General features: G+C 45.9%; 1 long non-coding RNA gene across 2 annotated transcripts in view; it reads left to right on the forward strand.

Moving 5' to 3' along the window:
- Window positions 1-5,678: 5,678 nt before the first annotated feature.
- LOC137346943 (uncharacterized) overlaps window positions 5,679-18,693 on the forward strand; it is a 46,821-nt gene continuing 33,806 nt past the window's right edge. For both annotated transcript variants that reach the window (XR_010968828.1, XR_010968827.1), the window contains exon 1: window positions 5,679-5,738. This is a non-coding gene — a long non-coding RNA (uncharacterized lncRNA). The remainder of the gene's footprint in view (window positions 5,739-18,693) is intronic.

The following is an 18,693-nucleotide window of genomic DNA, read 5'->3' on the forward strand; positions in this document are numbered from 1 at the left end:
CTGCTGAAGACTGAGCTACCTGGAGATGACCGAGAACCAGTACCGCAGGAGACTGCAATTCTCTGGGCAGAAGGTCACAGAGACCTGTGCCCTTGTCGCCGAAGACCTCATGCCTCACAGAACTGGTCATCATGCCCTGCCAATAACCGTCAAGGTCACTGTGGCCTTGAACTTCTTTGCTTCTGGCTCCTTCCAAGGATCAACTGGCGACCTTAGTGGCATCTCAAAACCGGCTGCATACCACAGCATCTTGCTGGTTGCTGATGCTCTCTTTGCCAGAGCTGGACAGTACTTTCATTTAACGACAGGCGTGGCCTCACAAGGACAGAGGGCATTGGGCTTCAGCTCCATCGCTGATTCCCCTCGGTATAAGAAATCATCGATTGCACCCATGTGGCCATCAAGGCACCCAGTGACCAGCCAGTAAGATTCGTCAACAGAAAGGGCTTCCTCTCGCTCAATATCCAACTGGTCTACGACCACAACCAGAGCTTCTTCCATGTGTGAGTTCACTTTCCTGACAGCTGCCATGACTCCTTCATCCTCCGCCAGTCTAGGCTGCTTCAGATCTTCACTCCAACCCCCAATGTGCATGGATGGATCCTAGGGGGCAAGGGAAGTCCCTTGAAGATATGGCTCCTGACCCCACCCCACCCCTCTACATGAGCCCAGACAGAGGCACAGAAGTGATACAGCCAATGCCACCTACACAGCAGAACAATCATTGAGCAGGCCGTCGGGCTTCTGAAGATGCTATTTTGGTGCCCGCCATTACCCTCCTGCAAGGCTTTCTGTCATTGTGGTGGTCTGCTGTGCTCTCCATAACATGACCCTCCAGAGAGGTGTGGACCTTGAGGATGGTGGGGACCTGGAAGAAGACAGCTCATTGGAGGAGGAACAGGAGCAGGTGGTAAGAGAGGAAGGGGAATTGGAGGCTGAGGGAGATGATGCTGAACAAAGAGGTACCCTGCTGCACACGAGGTGGCCTCCTTCTGCCACCCTCCAGGAAGAGGACCTCCCTCCTCTCCCTCACATCCTCCAGCATTAGATCCAGGTCGGCATCGATGAAGCGAGGTTCTGCCCTGCCCCGGGTGCCAGGCCTCTGGCTCCCCTGTGACATCTTGTTTCCCTCTGGTGGTGGAGGCAGAAACCCTTAACTGGGATTAGAATGGGCAGCTAGTTTTTTCAGCCTGCGCAGACATGATGGGCTGAATGGTCTCTTTCTGTGCCATAACGTTTCAATGGTTCTATTGTTCTATGGCATTAACTGCAGATCTCTCCCTCAGGACAACCAGCAGCCTCAGTCATGGCTGACGTGGGGGACTCTAAATGAGTTCCACACTTCATCTGAACCACCTCCATTCACGTCCCTACTGACTCTAATTAGACAGGAAACCCATCTCCATATCATGTAAGGGCTCACCCCCGTGAAAATCTGAACCTTAATCAGTTTCCCCCAGAGGCAGGTTTCTGACCCCAAAACAGACCCAGCTCCTGTTTCCTGCCTCCATAGTGAAAATTCAGCCATGGTGTGGAACCTTACTCACCTATATATAAATAGTCATTTAGTAGTACAGAACTTGAGTATTGCTGAAAATAGAGACATGTTGTCGAAGCTTTTTGTCTTGCACTCATCAGGACAATCCGCAAGAATAACCAAAGTAAGGGAAAACTACAAATACTGCATGAAAAGAGAGTGCTGATTGGTTGGCAAGTGAACTCTGATTTGTAGAGGCACTGCCATGGAGAAGCCACCAGTTTATGGTGACTGACAGTTAACTGCCAAGCTTTGTTTGAAATTTAAACCAGGCAGCTTGACTGTGATTGGTCAAGGCATTGCCCTGAGGAATGAACCAGCTCTCACTTATTCTCACTTCCAGTAGGTAAGTCTTCATACGAAAAGCACTATTTCCTAAAGTTACTGTACTCATTTACTTGAAGCATTTGTGGCAGTTTTTCAAAATAAGTAATGAATATAATGGCCCAGAATTTGCTGACAAAATAAAAGTGAGTTCAATGCACTTACCATTATCAATGTGTAAATCATCCAATAACTTCCAGTGAGGAAGAGAAGCCTCACGATTTGTGAATTGCCACAAGTTACCGGATGATTTGTGCCACTCTGCCATCAGCCTCATGAAACCAACAGTTCACCCTCAACCTCCCATTATTTTTAAGAACTTGTTGGATTTACACATTAAACTCACTGCTGAAAGTTAAGACTTGTACTTTAACAATGTACTTTAACAATACTGATCAACCTCTCTGGCCCAGAATGGGAACAATTTAAACAGTTGAATTCCATTCCTACTTGAAGTGAATTCTTTTTAGAGACTTTCATAATTTCAAATTTTCAATTTTTAAAATCTAACTTTTCCTTTCTGTGTCTTTTTTTTCTTTCTCTTAATCCAATCTTTCTTTTCCTGTCCTTAACTCTGTAGCTGACTTGACTCTAATTCACCCTCCTCCTTCTCTGTCAATCCTTTGTTTCTTTCTCAATCCTTAAATCTCATTGGTTAAGGAGATACATTGTTGGTCCCACCAGTCACTAAGGTCCCAGTTGACCCATTGCCCTCCCCACTCTGTTACCAGCTCACACTTCCAGAAATTAACAGGACAAAAATTTTCGAGCTGAAAGGTGAGTGAAATGTCTAACTATGGAGGCACACAATGAGATATCCCACTCTGTGAAATCTGGGTCATTTTAGCAAATGGGAGAAAGTTTCATGAATGTTTCTTCTGTTGGAATGCTCTCTGGGGTATAGAAAAGTAATTGTCATGAATGCTGGACTATTTCAGACCCATTGGAAATTAGACTAAAATATCTCTGCGTTACTATGTAACTGCTTTGATGTTTCTCACCATTGTCTCTCATCATATTTCTGAGCCTTATTCTGATTGTTAAGTGTCAGATGAGAATTCCTTAGCAATTTTTTTTGGTTTCAGTTTCTGTTCGGTCCGGTCTGTGTTGTTTTTTTTTCCATTCATGGGATGTGGGCGTCACTGGCTTTGCCAGCATTTATTGCCCATCCCTAATTGCCCTTGACAAGGTGGTGGTGAGCTGCCTTTTTGAACCGCTGCAGTCCATGTGAGGTAGGTACATCCACAGTGCTGTTAGGAAGGGAGTTCCAGGATTTTGATCCAGCGACAGTGAAGGAACGGCGATATAGTTCCATGTCAGGATAGTGTGTGACTTGGACGGGAACTTGCAGGTGGTGATGTTCCCATGCATATGCTGCTCTTGTCCTTCGAGGTGGTAGAGGTCGTGTGTTTGGAAGGTGCTGTCTAAGGAGCCTTGGCGCGTTGCTGCAGTGCATCTTGTAGATGGTACACATTACTGCCACTGTGCATCGATGGTAGGTCTGTGTCTCTTATATGGTTTAAGATGAATTCTCTGAAATACTTTATTACTTTTTACACAATATACTGGAAGACTTTCAACAACACTTCCCTCTCCTCACAGCTGATGGCAAGGAGTCAATGCTTTGCCATCCAAGGGGAGAATTCATTAACTTGAGGTTACTCCCAGCTGATTTTTAACATCACAACTATTCTTGGTGTCTGTCACTTGTCAGATGCATGTGGTGATTCTCACCTACAAGTGGATTGTAATTTCAAGTGAGTCCAAGTATTCTCAGAACCAGAGGAGGCTGCTTTGGATCTCATTATACTTCCTTAATGATAATGTGATCACTTTACTCGATATGGATGATCTATAAAGATTTCTTGTTTTGTATGCTTTTGGGTTCAGCATGAGAAATATTGTACTTGAGTTTAGCATCAGCAGACAGTTTGTTTAACGTAGAACAAATGAATGAACGGTATTCAGTAAGGACTGTATATGATACAGTAATTTTACAGTTTACTGTTTCTTATATATCAAAGCAGAAAAAAATGCATCTCCTTGTGATATTTCTCTAAGTACGTTGATTCTTGAAAACAGTAGCTCACTTCTTACATGACACAACATTACCACGGTCAGGCAAGCCCCCCACCTGCCAAGAATGAGGAAAATTAATTTTTGATGTTTAAAAGGAGTTTGCAAGTTCTCCCTGTGTCTGCGTGGGTTTCCTCCGGGTGCTCCGGTTTCCTCCCACATTCCAAAGACTTGCAGGTTGATAGGTTAATTGGCCATTATAAATTGCCCCTAGTATAGGTAGGTGGTAGGGAAATATATAGGGACAGGTGAGGATGTGACAGGAATATGGGATTAGTGTAGGATTAGTATAAATGGGTGGTTAATGGTCGGCACAGACTTGGTGGGCCGAAGGGCCTGTTTCAGTGCTGTATCTCTAAACTAAACTAAACTAAACTAAAATTAAAACCTTGTTACAATAAGACCAGGTGAAGACAGTAAAAAGATGCCCAGACACCGTTCTCACCTGGTCGTAACACCACAGAGTTAAAATAGTTGATGGTCTCTGTTAGCCTCAGGAAGTGAGCTGAGCACAGGTAGCCCAAGACAGCATTGTCTGTCAAAAGCACAAGGAGGATTCATTGGGATCTATCCCTGCATAGAGGTCTGAGCCTGCTCATCAACCACACACAGCTGTCAGTCAAAACCATTACAAATGATGGCTTGCTATATTGATCTTTGCCAGGTAACTTGAATGACCTGCTCAACTACCTGTGCTGACATTTCACCACAAAACAAATTAACACACTGTAGCTCTCAAACCCATTCAACAAGCACTTGAAAAAAGGTACAAAAGCTATTTAGCTTAAGGTTGAATTGCTTCTGAAACAGTCCAATTGTCTGCAACAGTATTTTGGAACTCAGTTTGTTTAAAACTTCATCCTTGGGATGTGCATATTTCTGATAACAACACATTGATTGCACATCCTTAATAGGCTTGACATGGTGGTGATGCATCTTTGTCTTGAACGGCAGCTGTCATTTGGCGATGGTGCTCCCGCAATGATGTTAGGTAGGGAATTCCAGGATTTTAACCCAGTGATGAGGAAGGAACAGCAGTGCATGTCTCAGTCATGGTGTTGAGGTTTGGAGGGGATCATGCAACAACTGACTGTTGTATATTGTATTAGCATAAGTTGAGTGTTGTTTAAAGAAGTCTCGGGCTCTTGGGAGGGTTAAAGAATAATTCTTTTATTACCTGCAGATATAACTATTTACACTCTCTTCAAGCCTGTCTAGCCAGCACCCCTCATGCTGCTTCTAGCTTCTTCTCAACCTGATACCCATGTGACTATTACATCATCATCACTACAGTGGGAGGGGTTTACTTTCACTGTCTCAAACATTAACCCTTTCAGGCCCTTATACTACATCTATCCCCCAAATCTTTGGTCCCTATCTATTTTTAATATATATACATTCATTCATTTTGACTTTACATGCAACCCCATCTACTCCCAGGTCTCTGTTCTTCACAAATTCAGCCTAGCAGGAGGCTTCACTACTCTCCCTGATCATGTTCATATTGGGTTCGGAATATCGGTAGTCTTGCTTGAAAGTCTTTTTGGATGATTTGGATGGCCTTGACCAATGTTTGTAGTATCTTGTTGACTCTGGGTTTCTTGATCATCATCCCATTCATTCAGATAAATGATTGATTGTTGCTTCTGTGGAATAGGGTTAATGTTTCTCCTATTTCATCATATAGTACTCTCTACCATGTGTGCTGGATACAACCTCTGATCATTTTCCTCTTTTTGGATGACAACACCTTCCTGTTCTAGGTCTTGTATCCATACCTTCTTGCCTTCCTTGAGCTGAGGTAAGTTTCTGATACAAAATCTTTTGTTGTAATTGTGAGCTTGTTAGTTCCTGTAGTATTTCTTTCTATCTCGGACTTTTTGTTAGTCTTTGACGTCTAGCCCTGGAAGTAGTTTTCTGGGCAAAATGGGAAGTTGAGATTTTATCTTCCTCCCCATCAACAGCTCAGTAGGTAATAGTCCACACAACAAAGAGTAGATCGATAGTTAATCAATGTGGTTGGAAGATCTTTGTTCTTCTTCAACAACACCTTTATGGTTCTTACTCCACTTTTGACCTCGCCGTTTGACTGAGGATATTGTGGTAAACTCGTGAGATGTTTAATTCCGCATTTTCTTGCAAATTGTGTCAAGTATTCATTAGCAAACTGTGATCCATTGTCTGACATGACTTCGTCAGGGATACCCATGTGTCACAAAAATCTCCTGCAGATTTCGGATAACAGATTCTGTTGTTATTCAGTACAACCTTTTCACTTCAATCCATCATGAGAAATAATCGATCACCGTTATATAGGATTTTCTATTGTGCATAAATAAATCCATCCCTAGCTGTTCGCAGGATCTGTTTGGAAATGTTGTTGTAATCAGAGGTTCTCTCTGCTCCAGTCTATGTATTGCACATACTTGGCAGTTCAGGACCATGTTTTATGTCTTTGAATATTCCTGGCCACCACATGGATGATGACCCCCATGCTCTACACTGTGTTATGCCCCTGTGGCTGTGATGTAGACGTTCCAAGTTATCTGATCTGTGTGAATTCGGAATGACAAGTCTGTCATTATACACCAGCAAATCATCGATGATTGTGAAGTGTTTTCTGAATTTGTAGAAAGTTTTCATGATTTTACCACTAGGGCATTCTTGAGGCAAACCCTGTGTGCAGTATTGACATATACGAGTACATTCTTCATCCTGCTTTTGGGCGTGATGAATATCTTGCAGTTTCTGTATACTTGCATGCCATTGTTCTGCACTATATTGCGACTACAACTCTATCTCATCAACAAAGTTCACGTCCTGTTAAGTCGGATGGTCTAACATTGCTCTTGATCGCACATCAGTAGAAGTTTGCATCTTTCCCTGAATATATATGGTCTCGTACGTATAGTCTGTTTGAACGCAACTTGTTGCCTTTGAGAGTGATGTCCCTTGAAGATCTTAGTATGCTAATGAGCTGACTACCAGGATGCAGTCATGTGACTACATGCCAGTCTCACTCTGTAACCGTAACACCAAGAGGCAGCTTCTGTAAATAGTTAGCTCTGTGTTGTATATAATAGTTAGCTGTTAATAAACTTGTTTGAGATCTTCAATCACTCTGCAATTGTAACACCAAGAGGCAACTTCTATAAATATGTAGCTCTGTGCTGTAAATAATAGTTAGCTATTAATAATTCTGTTTGAGATCTTCAATCAACTGAACTCCATGCATCTCATTTATGTTCCATCAGACAACATTAAAAGCTTCTTATTACACAACTGTTTGACTTTGGCTGTTTGGCTTCATCCACCTTTTCGAGTAGATGTAGGTCTATATACGCTTTTCTGCTTAACAGGGAAAATACTTGGTTTTTCAAAATGTATAAGGTTTCCATAATCTGTCTTCCTTTATATTGGAGAGTTACTCGAAGCTCACCCTTCACCTTCAGTTGGATCCCTCCTGGACCAGTGTGTCGGCTGGTTATGAGCAATGTCTCATCAACCATGGCTCTTGGTCTGACAGAACTGTGATGCTTACACCTGTGTCCAATTTGAAATTAGTAATATGTCCATTGACATAGATGTCTGCCATCCAAAATCTTTGATTGGGGTCGTTAATTTCCCCCTGGCTTATCTTCCACTGAAAGTTGTTCTACATCATTCATCGCTCTATGTGTGAAGGCTTACTGTTTTGTAAATCTGTAAATTTGAGAGAAGAATTCTTGCTCTGGAATAACTTTCAGAAGTGGTATATCTTTTTGCAGTTAAAGCATTCTGCTTTATTAGCAGGCCACTGATCACATCTGTAGGTCTTTCTGACTCCACTGCACTGGCACGGTTTCACAGTGTCTTGCACCCTCTCATTTGTGTGCACCTTCTTATCCAGAGATAGATTTCCAGCCTGGGCTTCAGGAACTGAACCATCATTGGATTTATTTCTGACTCAAGGTCTCTCTTCAGGCCTCAGAGTAGCTCTGTTTTGTCTTTGTACTTCTGCCGGTCGCACCATCTGGTTCGCTTTGTCAAGTCTAAGGTTATCTTTGGACTGCAAGAGGTCTGACAAGGACTCATCAGCTATTCCCACTACTATTCGGTCCCTGATCAACTCAGACTTCAGTTCTCCGTACCCGCATCCCTCAGCCAATCTGTATAAATCATTAATGACAGCTTCCACTAATTCATCTATCTTCTGGATTCTGTTACCACCAGGCGAGAAAGGTGTCGAGGGGTCTGTTACTAAATTTTCATGGTCTTTTTGTAACAGGATTTAATTTTAAACACACTGTGTTTTGAGCTCCCCTTTTTGTGAATCCTTGTTCACAGTTTTCCAATTTTAAGACAAAAAAACCAATTCACACAAGCTTTCTCAGGTTTAAAGAAGAAAGATGAAATTTTATTAAAACTTAAAATTTAAACTCTAATACGGTTCTTGCCTACAAATATACAATGCACCCAGGCTAGCATGCACACATGATATCACATGCAGATAGGGACAGAAAAGAGAAGAGGAAAATATAGTAGAGAGGGGTTTGAGGCAATATCTGTTACGGTGCTTCAAGCTCACTTTTGTTAGTAGTCTTGCTTTTTGTTGGGGCCCAGTAGTCTTCTAAAAACCTTATTCACAGAGGAAACTTTTCTCTCTTTGAGTTTCACGTATTTTCATAAGATTCAGTTCCGTGGGAAGGAGATGGGACAGGCAGACACGAGAGGAGGTAATTCTTGCTTCAGTTCCAGGAGAGATCTTTACTCCATGAGCGCAAGGCTTTGTCTCAGTTCAAAATCCTTTGTCTCAGTTCAAATTCTCTGCAACAGCCAGTTAGTCATGTGACTAAAACTGGTCTGACCACTTCTTCCGTGTATTGGGGAAGCAACGACTAGGTTCCCATTGTTCCAACACTGCTAGTCCTATGCAAATGTCCTTCCAGTCAGGCTTGCAATTTTAAGTTTTAATGTTCATGTGGTGAAATAATGTGGGGGGGTTTGCCTGACAACACTCTTATTAAATTTTGCTCTTTCCAGGATCTTATTACTTCGCAAATTAAAATATTTGTCGAATGCTTGTAACACATCTTCAAATTTGTCTGAAGTTTCATTTATGCCTTGCCTTATGATCATAAATGGCACCCATGGAGTATAAAAGAGTATTAACTTGCTGAGCCTCCGATTTAGTGTGTAGCTGAGAAGCTGTGCGAAATCTTAGATATCTTTTTCTCCACATTGACCAATTCTGTATCTGATCGGGTACTTCCCAATTCTGGAAGCTTTCAGGCATCATCTGTTTTGACTCCATTCTTTGTTCGACTTTTTTTTTTAGAATTAGTATTAGAACATTACAGCGCAGTACAGGCCCTTCGGCCCTCGATGTTGCGCCGACCTGTGAAACCATCTGACCTACTCTATTCCATTTTCATCCATATGTCTATCCAATGACCACTTAAATGCCCTTAAAGTTGGCGAGTCTACTACTGTTGCAGGCAGGGCGTTCCACGCCCCTACTACTCTCTGAGTAAAGAAACTACCTCTAACATCTGTCCTATATCTATCACCCCTCAACTTAAAGCTATGTCCCCTCGTGTTTGCCATCACCATCCGAGGAAAAAGACTCTCACTATCCACCCTATCTAACCCTCTGATTATCTTATATGTCTCTATTAAGTCACCTCTCCTCCTCCTTCTCTCCAACGAAAACAACCTCAACTCCCTCAGCCTTTCCTCGTAAGACCTTCCCTCCATACCAGGCAACATCCTAGTAAATCTCCTCTGCACCCTTTCCAAAGCTTCCACATCCTTCCTATAATGCGGTGACCAGAACTGCACGCAATACTCCAGGTGCGGTCTCACCAGAGTTTTGTACAGCTGGAGCATGACCTCGTGGCTCCGAAACTCGATCCCCCTACTAATAAAAGCTAACACACCATATGCCTTCTTAACAGCCCTATTAACCTGGGTAGCAACTTTCAGGGATTTATGTACCTGGACACCAAGATCTCTCTGTTCATCTACACTACCAAGAATCTTCCCATTAGCCCAGTACTCTGCATTTCTGTTACTCCTTCCAAAGTGAATCACCTCACACTTATCCGCGTTAAACTCCATTTGCCATCTCTCAGCCCAGCTCTGCAGCCTATCTATGTCCCTCTGTACCCTACAACATCCTTCGGCACTATCCACAACTCCACCGACCTTCATGTCATCCGCAAATTTACTAACCCACCCTTCTACACCCTCTTCCAGGTCATTTATAAAAATGACAAACAGCAGTGGCCCCAAAACAAATCCTTGTGGTACACCACTAGTAACTAAACTCCAGGATGAACATTTGCCATCAACCACCACCCTCTGTCTTCTTTCAGCTAGCCAATTTCTGATCCAAAGCTCTAAATCACCTTCAACCCCATACTTCCGTATTTTCTGCAATAGCCTACCGTGGGGAACCTTATCAAACGCCTTACTGAAATCCATATACACCCCTTTCTTTAAGAAACTTTGTTTTTTCTGTTAGGCTTACTTGCTTTAATGGAGGTGTCCCCATTTTATTCAGGAATTCCCACACTTTTCGGGGATTTCCCTGTTCTTCACCCTCATGTTCAGCCCAAGAACAGAATTTGGTTTCTTCCCCTTTTCTTTCTTTCTGTGAACAATGCTATTAAAAGATTACTTCAACCTTTCAAAAGACTTCTTACCCGATCCCCGACTGTCGGTACGGTGCCTCGACCAATCGCTGAATTCTTCTTGCAGGCCACCACACTTCTGTGGTACAGCCTGTATTTCTGTGCACTGACTGTCGATGTCGGAGCAGCTCTGGAGAGCTTCACAACCCCTTCTGCAGGTAAGCAGTTTTCTTCAGTCTTCAGGCTCTACTGTATCAGCCAGTATTTTTCTTTAAATTCTTTGGTTGTTTACCACAGCCACCACTGCCACCATATTGTGTACTCTTGTAGTGTAGGTTGAGTGTTGTTTAAAGAAGTCTAGGATTCTTGGTAGGGCTAAAGAATAACTCTTTTATTATTTACAGATATAATGGGGGTCGAGGTCAAAGAGGACCTCCAAGAGGTGAAGAGCCAGCAGGCCTCGCTCTTTGCCAAGGAGGCCTCCAAGATCATATTCCGGTCCAGAGTCCGCTCCATCGAGCAGGATGAGACGTGCTCGCGTTACTTCTTCCAAAAGGTACACAGAGAGAGCTCTGTTATCAGCAGCCTGAAGGAAGAAGATGGCTCGGTAACGTCTTCGCAGTCCGACATACTAAGGATCAGCAAATCCTTTTATGCTGGGCTGTATGACGCGAAGCCCACAGACAGCAGAGCCTCCCAGTCCTTCCTGTCATCTATCACAGAGGTCTTAGATGACAGCAGGAGGGAGAGATTGGACAAGCCGCTAACTCTGGACGAGCTGACAAAGGCCGTCGAGTCCTTCGAGACGAGTAAAACTCCCGGGAGCGACGGCTTACCGGTCGAGTTGTACTCGGCCCTGTGGGACTGGGTCGGCCCGGACCTGCTGGAAGCATACGAGAGTATGCTCCTGGCCGGCAGCATGGCAGAATCCATGAGGAAAGGCATCATCACCCTCATTTACAAGCAGAAGGGGCAGAGGGCAGAAATCAGAAATTGGCGGCCCATCTCACTGCTTAATGTTGACTACAAGATTCTGTCCAAAGTCATAGCCAGTCGAGTCAAATCTGCTCTGGAGTTGGTGATTCACCCCGATCAGACCTGTACTGTACCCGGCAGGAAGATCTCTGATAGTCTCGCGCTACTCAGGGATACGATCGCCTACGTACGGGACAGGAGGGTGGACACCTGCCTCATCAGCCTGGACCAGGAGAAGGCTTTTGACAGGATATCGCACACCTACATGATGGACGTGCTTTCCAAAATGGGGTTTGGGGAGGGAATCTGCAATTGGATCCAACTGCTCTACACAAACATCAGTAGCGCAGTCTCAATCAACGGATGGGAATCGGAAAGTTTCCCGATCAAATCTGGAGTCAGACAGGGCTGTCCTCTCTCCCCGGTCTTGTTTGTTTGCTGTATTGAACCCTTTGCTGAGTCTATTAGGAAGGATGCGAGCATAGGAGGGGTGACAATCCCAGGCAGCGGAGGCACTCAGGTTAAAACCTCCCTGTACATGGATGACATCGCCATCTTCTGCTCGGATCCGCTGTCTGTGCGCAGACTGATGAGCATCTGCGACCAGTTCGAACTGGCCTCGGGAGCCAAAGTTAATCACGGCAAGAGCGAGGCCATGTTCTTTGGGAACTGGGCTGACCGATCCTTTGTCCCCTTCACCGTCAGGTCAGATTACCTGAAGGTGCTGGGGATATGGTTCGGAAGGGCCGGGGCGTGCACCAAAACATGGGAGGAGCGTGTAGCCAAGGTACGACAAAAGTTGGGCATGTGGGGGCAGCGATCTCTCTCCATTGTGGGTAAGAACCTGGTCATCAGGTGCAAGGCGCTTACGTTGTTGCTCTACGTGACGCAGGTCTGGCCCATACCCCACTCCTGCGCCGTGGCAGTCACCCGAGCCATTTTCCGCTTCGTCTGGGGATCTAAAATGGACCGGGTCCGGAGGGACACGATGTTCAAATCTCTGGACAAGGGCGGGAAAAATGTACCCAACGTGGCCCTCATCCTGATGACCACCTTCGTGTGCGGCTGCATCAAGCTGTGTGTAGACTTCCAGTACGCAAACTCCAAGTGTCACTACGTGCTGAGGTTCTATCTGTCCCCGGTGTTGCGAAGGATGGGCTTGGCCACATTGCCGCGGAACGCTCCATGCAGTTGGGCCGTGCCGTACCACCTATCCTTCGTGGAGCAGTTTCTGCGGGAAAACACCTTTGACCACCGGTCCATCAGGCAGTGGTCTGCACGGAATGTCCTCAAGGGCCTACGGGAAGAGGAGATGGTGGATGCTGTCGGATGGTTCCCCGAGCAGACCGTCAAAGTCATTTGGCGGAATGCCTCATCACCAGAACTTTCAAACAAGCACCAAGACGTAGCTTGGCTGGTGGTGAGAAGGGCCCTTCCTGTCAGATCCTTAATGCACACCCGAAGTCTCGCCCCCTCCGCACAGTGCCCCCGCATTGGCTGTGGTGGGGAAGAGACGGTCGCCCACCTCCTCCTGGAATGTGTCTTTGCAAAGCAGGTGTGGAAAGAGATGCAGTGGTTTTTGTCGAGGTTCATCCCAAGCAGCTCTGTAACACAGGGGTCTGTGCTCTACGGGCTGTTCCCAGGGACGCACACCGAGACAAACATCAACTGCTGCTGGAGGACTATCAATTCGGTGAAAGACGCCCTTTGGTCTGCCCGAAACTTGCTGGTCTTCCAGCGCAAAGAGTTGTCCACCACCGAATGTTGCAGACTGGCACATTCCAAGGTCCAGGACTACGTGCTGAGGGACGCACTAAAGCTTGGGGCAGCCGCAGCAAAGGCTCAATGGGGAAAGACCACAGTGTAAGGTCCCCCCACCAAGCTGAACTGAGGGGCTGGATCCATGGGAAACCCCTCGAACTGTATCGTTGATATTTTCTTTTGCTGTAAATGTAAAACTGTAATTGGCATGACAATAGTGAAATGGAAGGGTTGTGAAGAAACTCATGATAGTATAGAAGGAAACTGATCTCCCTTGCAATGTTTGTATTTTTTGGTGCTGTTTGAAACTGTTTGGCAATGTAATTTTTGCAGATTTTTATGAATAAAGTATATTTTGGAAATAAAAAAAAAATACAGATATAACTATTTACATGCTCTGCAAGCCTGATAGCTAGCACCCCTCGTGTTGCTTCTAGCTTCTTCTCATCCTCATACCCATGTGATTATTACATCATCATCACGACAGTTGGAGGGGCTTACTTTCACTGTCTCAAACATTAAACCTTTTTTGGCACTTATGCTACACTGGCCATCCCACAATGTTGCTGCTCTCATCTTTCTTGGTAGTAGAAGGCTGGCAAGTGAGAAAATAAGCTTGACAAGTTAATGCATTGCATCCTGTGGATAAAGGTTGCAAAATTGGATGGCCTTCCAAAATGGGCGCAGTGATCGTGATGTGTGATTAACCCATGGTCATTGATTGCAATGCAAGCAGCATGCTAACTTGGTGCTGCCTGCTCATTTGAATCATCTCTGTATATATTTAGTGTTAACTGTGCTGCCCATTGGCTGGATGTAAGGGCCAATATCGTTAATGGCTAGCAACACTTAAAGCTAGTCTGCACTGCTTAAAGCTGGATTGCATCTTTTAAAGGGGAGGTGCATTTTGGCTGGAGTAGGTGCTGGTAGTCATGTTTGAAGAGAATCTGAACTATAAAAGAGTGAGGAATGGCACAACAGGGCAGAACACGGGCTCCTAGGTCTTTATCTGCTTCACTGGAGGTCTTGGTGGAGGAGGTGGAAAGGAGAGATATCCTGCACCTGCAGCAGGTAAGGAGGCTCTCCAGACACTCACTGAGAAGTCAATGGGAGCTGTGAGCCATGCAGGTCAATGCCAGAAGTCAAGCAAGAGTGGCGCAAGAAATTCAATGACCTCACATGAGTGGCCAAAGTAAGTGAGTGCGTGAGCTGTGAGGAGGATACAGAGAAGCTCCAGTGTGATTTGGACAGGTTGAGTGAGTGGGCAAATACATGGAAGATGCAGTATAATGTGGATAAATGTGAGGTTATCCACTTTGGTGGCAAAAACAGAAAGGTAGATTATTATCTAAACGGCGATAGATTGGGAAAGGGGGTGATGCAGCGAGACCTGGGTGTCCTTGTGCAACAGTCACTGAAAGTAAGCATGCAGGTGCAGCAGGCAGTTAAGAAGGCAAATGGTATGTTGCCCTTCACAACGAGAGGATTCGAGTACAGGAGCAAGGATTCTTGCTGCAATTATAGAAGGCCTTGGTGGGACCACCTCTGGAGTATTGTGTGCAGTTTTGGTATCCTTATGTGAGGAAGGAAATTCTTGCTATGGAGAGAGTGCAGCAAAGGTTCACCAGACTGATTCCTGGGATGGCGGGATTGATGTATGAAGAGAGATTTGGGTCGATTAGGCTTGTATTCGCTAGTGTTTAGAAGAATGAGAGGGGATCTGATAGAAACCTACAAAATTCTAACAGGACTGGACCGACTAGATTCAGGAAGGATGTTCCCAATGGCAGAGGGAGTCCAGGACCAGGGGTCACAATCTAAGGATATGGGGTAAACCATTTAGGATTGAGATGAGGAGGAATCTCTTCGCCCAGAGAGTGGTGAACCTGTGGAATTCTCTACCGCAGATTGCTGTTGAGGCCAAATCATTAAATATATTCAAGAAAGAGTTATATATAGTTCTTAGGGCTAAAGAGATTATGGGGAGAAAGCGGGAACAGGGTACTGAGTTTGGCCGATCAGCCATGATCGTATTGAATGGCTCAAAGGGCCGAATGGCCTACTCCTGCTCCTATTTTCTATGTTTATGTTTCTATATTCTACCAACTGCACCAGTAGCTCCAGCCACTGCTCAAATCACCACACATCCATCACTCACTTATCAAAAGTCTCCATCAATCAGGCCTCATACCTAACATTCATATGATGCACCTCATCCTCACACTGCCAGTTATTCAACCATGACAACCAGATCAACCAAACAGGGTGCATGAAACTCACTGTCATACTTCACTTTCTCTTACAGGACAAGGTGACGCACAACCAGAGGCAACAGGAGTTAACTGGAGGAGGGCAGGCATACCCATGTGTCCAAGCCCCCATGGAGGGGACAGTGCTGGCCATTATTGGAATGGTCATTGCTGAGGCCGTGGGCAGGGCTGAAACCATTGTATGAAATGGTATCCACATACCTAATCCTCCTTTGCACCTCCCACGTCCCTCTTATTCCACACGCTCTTCTAATTTACAAGTTGTAAGCATGCACCTCCCACTTTCCCATCTCCCTGCACCACAACTCTACCATTGTGCATTTCTTTTTCAGATGCCCAAAACCTGGCCAGACAGTGGAGCAACTCCAAGAAGAGAGTGATGAGGAAGACACAGCACAATCACTGATTTCACATGCCCAGTGACCAGCTCAGACATTGACACTGTGTGTATCTTAGAGGACAGATTAGAGGTGGTAGCTGCACATGGCGAGACATGAAGCATAAGTGGGCTCTAGCCAGGGCAGAAGCCAATAATAGCGCAGGTGCCAGCTCGCACATGGGTTCTGCTGCAGAGAATTTAGATGACGGCTTTGATTTGGCAGCCTACAGAAGGACCCTGATGGGTATATACAACAAAATGCTTGGTGTTTTGGGAAACCTGTCAGAAAGTCTACAGTCAATGTGAAGGAGCATGGAGGAGTCCTGCACTAGCCTGGCACAGGGATTTGTGCAGAGCTTGGAACCCATCCATTCCAGCATGGAATTGGTGACCAAGTCTGTCCACATGCTCATGGACCCAAGCATGATGCAGCATCTAATTGCCAGTGTCACAACTTCCATTGCAGCACAAGCAGCAGCCACTCAAAGTCTGGGTGCTGCTATGCAAGCTCAGACTGCTGCCATCATGGCTGTGGATTACAGTGTGCAAAGGGGCTTGCAGGGTATCACAGCAGTCAACAATCTATCTGCCAAAAGATTACTGGGATTAGTGAGCCACCACCCCAGCAGAGTGGCAGTGGCTCCATGGAGCATAAACCTGCTGTCCTCTCTCAGGAAGATAGCATTCGTCCATCCAACCCTGCTACTCTATGGGTTGGATTTTACAGGTCCCGCTGGAGTACTACAACGGGTGGAAGGAGGGTGCAGGGCCCATCGCCTCCCTGTCGGCCCAGCGATCTTCCCTGGGGCAGGATAGGCCGACAATGGCCTTCCTGCTCAGAGGCCAATTGATGCCCTTGTGGCCTATTAATGACCAATTAGGGGCCTCTTCCCCCCGCCGCTGGGATCTTACCAGCGGCTGCGGGAGGACACCTTGTAAAATGAGGCGCCCTCCCTGTGGGCCCACAGAGGACCCCCACTTGGAGCCAATTCACCCCCCAGGACCCCTCTCCCCCTGGACTACAAGACCACTCCCCAGTCCCCTCTCGCTGCGACCTTCCGGACCGGCCGTGGCGACCCTGCCTCACCTACTTCTGCTCGGGGTTCCATCGGTGGGCCTGGGTCTGAGGCCTCTGAAGTACCAGCAGTGGCCGCCACTCCCAGTGGTGCTGCCGATACTGCTGAGCTGCCGGTCCTCTGATTGGCTGGCAGCTCATGGAGGTGAAATTTAAAGGGGCGGGGATCCCGTCTCTTGAAACTTACATTTCAAAACACCAGACGAAAGCATTGGGGGTGAGGTGGGGAGGGCGGCCATGAAAATGCAGTGGCGGGGTTTACCTGCCTTTTTGGTCGGACAGCGGGAGCCCCACCTCCTACACAAAGTTCAACCCACCAGCGCCCTTGCTGTTGTCTGTCAGCCAGTCAGCCCAAACTGCTGCTGCTCATGCTGCGATGGTGCAATCCGCAGCCGGGCCTTTTAGGCCCAGAGTTGCCCTCCAAGGCCATTTGCAGTCTCCTCCAGCGAAAATTAGCAGCCTTCCACCTTTGCTGCAATACTGGGATAGCGCTGCATAGGAGCACTAGGACAGGCAAAGAGACATGCGCTAAGGAAAAGCACAAGGGTGATTCCTTGAGTTCTGCATACAATATTCATAAAATTGGTTTGGAATGTTTATTTTGTGCTAGCTTTTATTTTTGCATTGTGGTCAAGCAGAGGCTGACAGAAGGAAGGTAAGGGGTGGGACTGTTGGTGAATGGAGAATTGGAGTTACATTACTGGTATTGCACTCAGATGAGTTCTTCATGGAAAGACAGGCAGAAAGGGACTGTCCAGGTTGCCTCCTCCCTTCCTCCTCCTCCTTATGCTCCTGCTCCTCAGCTGCTCTCCGTATAGCTGGTGGCAAGGGCTGTCCCTTCGTTATGGCAAGGCTGTGAAGCTTGCAGCAAATCATCATGAATCTTGACACCCAAGCAGCTGAGCACTGTAGTACTCCTCCAGAGTGGACCAGGCAGCAGGAGCATTGCTTCAACATGACAATGGTCTGCTCTATCACATTTCGTGTGGCTACATGGTTTTTCATATTTCCAGGTTTGCTTGAGCTTAACAAAGAAAGAGGTTAACTTTATTGTATTTAAACTGATCTAAGTAAAATAATAAACTACGTCCAACTTTCATACACACACACAATTAGGTTACAGAGTGGGGAAGGTTAGACTGGTCGGATTGGAGTCCGGAACAATAAAAAGGGGGATACAGTCTGTGGAGGTTGGTGACTCAGCTGGCTTTTGGCTGACTTTGGTGATCCTGAGGCTTCTGGCTTGCAGATGTGGACAGCAGATTTGGTGATTCTCCTGGAAACAGCAATGCGGATGATTTCCTTCATGGGGTCTCTGTCTGCAAAAGTGATAGGCCTAGGTGGTTACGGCCAGCAGGCAGGGTTTGAAACTTGCATGGTGGACTGGAGAGGGAGAGAGAGAGAGGGAGGGACTCCACTTGGATCTTCCCTGGTCAGTGTCTAGTTGCTTGTCTGGTCTGCAGAGAGAAAAAAAAGCTTAAGCACAATGGTGGACCTGTCACATGATCAACGCTCAGTGCTTCAATAAGAAGGTTATCAGTGTGTATTCTCTCTTGCAACTTAATCAGCCCATATCTAGGAATTTCCTTCTTTCGATCAGAGTCCCATTGTTCAATTGATGAGGTCTGAGTGGTTCATCTCCACAAGTTTAATGTCCCAAATGCTTGCCTTAATGTCTTGTT

This window comes from Heterodontus francisci, chromosome 31 (assembly GCF_036365525.1).
Source record: "Heterodontus francisci isolate sHetFra1 chromosome 31, sHetFra1.hap1, whole genome shotgun sequence".
NCBI classification, from domain to species: domain Eukaryota; kingdom Metazoa; phylum Chordata; class Chondrichthyes; order Heterodontiformes; family Heterodontidae; genus Heterodontus; species Heterodontus francisci.